Source organism: Sinocyclocheilus rhinocerous, unplaced genomic scaffold (genome assembly GCF_001515625.1).
Source record: "Sinocyclocheilus rhinocerous isolate Xijiao unplaced genomic scaffold, SAMN03320098_v1.1 scaffold582, whole genome shotgun sequence".
In the NCBI taxonomy this organism is placed as follows: Eukaryota; Metazoa; Chordata; class Actinopteri; order Cypriniformes; family Cyprinidae; genus Sinocyclocheilus; species Sinocyclocheilus rhinocerous.
In genome coordinates this window covers 426,064-431,278 of record NW_015625397.1, presented here as the reverse complement: position 1 = coordinate 431,278, position 5,215 = coordinate 426,064, and positions in this window count along the sequence as shown.

The following is a 5,215-nucleotide window of genomic DNA, read 5'->3' as shown; positions in this document are numbered from 1 at the left end:
TTTGTATTTTGCGTCTAGGTAAGGATGTTATTCTCAACAGACCCCTTTTTTAAACCGTTACACCTTTGGGTGATTAGCGCAGGTAACAAACTCTCAAACTTTTAAATTGTAATGTTACAAGATTTTTGACTGCCACGGTGTACAGAAACAGGTGTCCAAACAAGTGTCCATTTATGGTAGGAGGAGGGGGGTTTATGAGGGGCAATAAATCAAATTTTTTGTCATATAGGACCCTATACTCTCTCTTAGCTCATATCTCTGATCCACACATGTGATTTACAGTATGCACCAAATGAGATTTGATTTCTCAGACAGTTGAACTTGTGGGAGGCACCGCTTTATTTTAATGCTGGCCGAGTGCTTGCTGGAGCCTGAATAAACAGTGTTGTTGTTTTGTTTGCTGAACATATTGCATTGTTTTTGGACAGAGAAGAATTCAGGGTATTGTAATGTGTTTTCGTGCCAAGACAAACAGATAGAAGAACCTACAAGTCTCTTTAAGCATGTGTGCAACTCCATTGTTAAACTCAGTTCCAATAATTTTTTATATTGTCATAAACAGATGTATGAAGTTGAGTAGAAGTGGAAATGGATGTATTGAAACAGATCATGATATTTTATTTATTTATTTATTTACTTATGTATGCAATGCATTTAAAGCATATTTTAAACATCTGTGTTATTTATACCTAGATCATAAGTCATCAGTCATCAAAATAAACATGTAGTGTAGTGAGTAATAATTGTGCGGCATAGAATTATATTATTTATTTATATATATGTATGTTTTATATATATATATATATATATATATATATATATATATATGTGTGTGCATATATGTATGTATGTATGTATGTATGTATTTATTTATTTACTTAAGTATGCAATGGAGTTCATTCAAAGCATATTTTTAACATCTCTGTTTTTTTATACCTAGATAAATTATAGAAGAGCATTGTATTATTTTTTTCATATATTCATTCAGTGAAATGCAATGCAATCAAAGCATGTTTTTAACATCTCTGTTAATTATAACATCTCTTTCAGTATGGATTTATTCAAACATAGCCTACTGCATATTGAAGAACACATTAATGGGGTGGTTCATTGCGATTTCACTTTTTTAACGTTAGTTAGTGTCTAATGTTGCTGTTTGAGCATAAACAATATCTGCAAAGTTACGAAGCTGAAAGTTCAATGCAAACGGAGATATCGTCTTTTAAAATTCTGGCAGTTTAATACAAAAACGGCTGGTAGGGACTACAACTAGTTACTTCCTGGGTTCGTGACATCACAAACCCTGTTCCTCGCGTCCCCCTGCTCTGCACATGCTCTGCATGTCTCTCTCTCTCATTCAGCTCAGCTCCGACAATGAACTGTTCCAATTATACACTTATTTTCACATAGTTATGAGAAGCGTTAAACAAGGACGCGCGTGCAGTTGCCGTACTGTATAAAAGCTTCAATCAGGATAAAACTGTATATTAAAAGCTAACATAAGCAGTAGCATTTACAAATAACAGCGTATCTAAAAGTATGAGACAACAACAAACAAAAAACATAGGCCTACCATTAAAAGCCGTGCTTGCACAGGTTCTGCACGATCCTCTTCAGTAATATCCTCTGCTTCTCAATCGGGCTCAAACTGAAGCGATATTAACAATGCAGTTGTTTACAATACAACCGGAGCACATGCCGCAGAGGTGAGGGGCGGGACGTTTATACGCACGCTAGAGGCGGTTTAGCCAATCACAACACACTGGGCTAGCTAACCAATCAGAGCCCATCGCCTATTTCTGAGGGAGGGGCTTCATAAAAGAAGGAAATGATCAGCCCGTTTCTCAGAGAAGGGACAGAGAGGTGTGGAATAAAGGTAAATTATGTGAAAAATAATGCGTTTTTAAAAAACCGAAGCGTTAAGACATATTAAACTGCACCCCATAAACACAATCAAGCCTAGAAAAAACCCAGTGAACCACCCCTTTAAGTAAAAATATAAGACAATGAATATGTAATAGTGTGCATATATTTAGCAAAATGCTCCTTTCTAGAGTTAATTTCATCTTGTGTTACATAAGACACAATTCATTTTTTTACATTGTTCTGTTTCTTTCAACATACCTTCTGAGGTTTATTCATGTTCATTTCGTGCAGTAACTGATATTAAAGATGAAGAGAAGCCAAAACAGTATTTATTTATTGTTTGAATTTCGTAATAAAATTGACAGAATTTGAGAGGCTCCGCCTCCTTCCTCGGTCACTTCAGCTCGCCCTCTGGACACTGGATCCCCACCTACATCTTGGTGATCGTCACTATATGGCTCTGTCACGGCCGCCTGGATCCTCGGCATCAGCACAAATTAAAGATAGAACAATATATATTTTGGGTGGTAAAATATGATCTAGACTTGTTCTTGGCAGATTTTCACCCAATTAGGTGATAAATCATGGCTGGTACAAACTCTCCAGACACCAAGACCCAGATTACCTTGTTTTCTGCCCTGAAGTGGAGCTGAAAGGACTCCAGCTGGATCGGCAAAATTATTCTTGAACCAAACCTTTGAAAAAGGACAAGAACTACACGGCACTTCTCATTGTACTTGTCTCTGACTTTTCTGCTCTATTTCCATGTTTCCATGGCCTTCAGTCCGCTGGGGCTTCATCATTCCATGGTCAGGCTAACGGTAAATCCTGTGGGGAATTAGTGAGTCTCTGGGATTTCTGGGAGTATTTTTCCACTACTAACTTACTAGCTACAGTTCCTGCTCCGGCATCACTGTCTTTGAAAGTTGCACTGTTTTTCCTTTAATTACCTTTTGTCCCTCGTGCCTTAAAGATCATAAAGTTATGAAGGGCCTGCGGCTCTCCTTGAGATATGTGGCATATGCTCATAGATTTTTTGAGTGCGGGATGTGTTATGAAACTATATCATATTCTTGTCCAAGTAAAGCATTTGACAGACACATCAAGTGGCGAATAAACATTACAATAAGCGCAAACAAATTGATATGTTTTGGAGAAGATGCTACAGTGGTAACAGTGAAACTCAGCCTACTGGAGCTTTTGTTTCTGACATGGTAATGGTGTGTAACATCCGTTATTTATGTTGCTTTTTTAACACAGTCAGACTGGTTGAAAATAACGTGGCAAATGTCAAACGCAGGGTGAGTGTGGGTGTCTTAAGTGCAGTTGTATTTGGGGATAATGCATTAAGGTCCTAATATTCTTTGTTTTATGATTTTAACTTGACATTTGACTTGGGGATATGCTGTCTTGAATGACAGTGGGATTATGAATGCCTCACGCATGCTAAAGGCAATAAATGAACATATTGCAGACTTAATTTGTGTCAGCTAGACAATAAATGAAAATAAACAGTTATAGTACTGTGGTAAGATATTAGGACAACAAGGCCTAGCTTTCTTGTATTTTTCAATCCTTTTTAATATGACACAGCTACAGTAAAATAATTATTAGAAAAATGGATGAGACATCACTGATAAAAATCAACCATATGGTGAGCCAGAAATGATGCACAATTCAGAAAGCATGTGAAAAAGATGGGTAGTTTCTAGCCCAGATGAATTTTCCTCATTCTTCATTACTAATGAAATGTCACTTTTGGTTATAATGGAGTTATTAGTGCTCCATTATATAATACAGTGGACCATAATAATAATAATAATAATAATAATAATAATAATAAATATAATAGCTACAAGCAAGTTTGGTGGTGCTAGTGGCACAGAAATCGAAAAAATTACTGTAAACATTAATGACCTTGGAGTATATGTTTGCTGATAGTATAGTTTGTAAAAACAAAATCATATTCTTTTATGCACAATATAAAATGCTGTGATGGTTCCGCTGCATGATATAATTTCATTTATTTGCTAATGGACTCTCTTGCATAGAAAAAAATTGCTGATTGCTTCATTGAAGTGACTAAAGAGATAGTTCACCTCTGTATTATCAACAAATATGTCTGGGATCAAGCGATCCATTTCAGCCGAGCTGACATAAACGTGGAATTTTCCATGTAGTCAGGTGAACTGTACTGTGAGGCTGACACTAAAGGTGTGTTTAAAGCTCATATTATCATTAGTATTTGAGCTAAAAGGGGTTGAGGTCAGGCTTCCTACTGAAATTTTAGACTGACAAATGGAGCTGGAACACGAGTAAATGACTATGGGGAAAATTGAAGACAAAGCAGATTTTAATGGAACATCACTCTAAAACTGTACAGGGTCTATGCAGGTTCATTCACAGTCACGACAGCCACATATAACATGAAATAAGCTTACTTCTAAGCCTTATTGTCTCTGATAGTGGGTTCTGAAATGGAACATTTAAGATCTAAATATATTGCTTTACTTGCACTTAGGCTTAAATTTGAAAGCCTTAGTGGTTAAAAAGCCTCCCTGTGTCACAAATCACGCATGTCCATCAATCACTACTGCCTCTGCTTTTAGATGTACTTTGAAAATAAAGCTTAAATGGCAGAATTACAACACGCCATTGTCAGGCCTCCTACTCTTCTGTGTCGCCCCCTATCAGTTCTGTGTGGAGTCGCGGAACCAACTCTAAATCTCTTCAATTACTACAGGTTTGATGTTTTGGTTCTCGTTCGAAATTGCTTTAAACTCAGTGCACCGGCATAAAGCTAATTAATTATTTTCAAGTTACTTGTGCAAGTCCACAATAAAACATGACGAAACATAATAAACATAAAACGAAAATACTATCTATATTAAATGTATTTTTTATACACAATTATTATGATCTAGACCTTTTTTTTTTTTATCTCTTGGCTTACACATTCACACACACACACACACACACACACACACACACACACATATATAGTAGAGATAAATAAAAAATGTAATACAATTTAATACAATATCATTATTTCTCAGATAGCATTTGCATCTTTTTAATGATTAAATAAAATAAAAAGTTAAATAAAAATCAAAGTTAATTCTGTAAACGCAGTAGCCAATTTTGTTTACACAGTATAAACCGGTCTTTATATATAAAATGTTTATATTTTATCAAGAGGGCCCCTTGAAAGCTATCTACATATTTGAGGATCTTTGGCATAAAAAAAAACTGAAAACGTGTCTGTAACTAATAGTCCACGACCAAAGGCTTCCTCAAAAAAAAAAAAAAAAAAATTTTTTTTCTTACTTTTGTTTGTGGGGGGAAATGT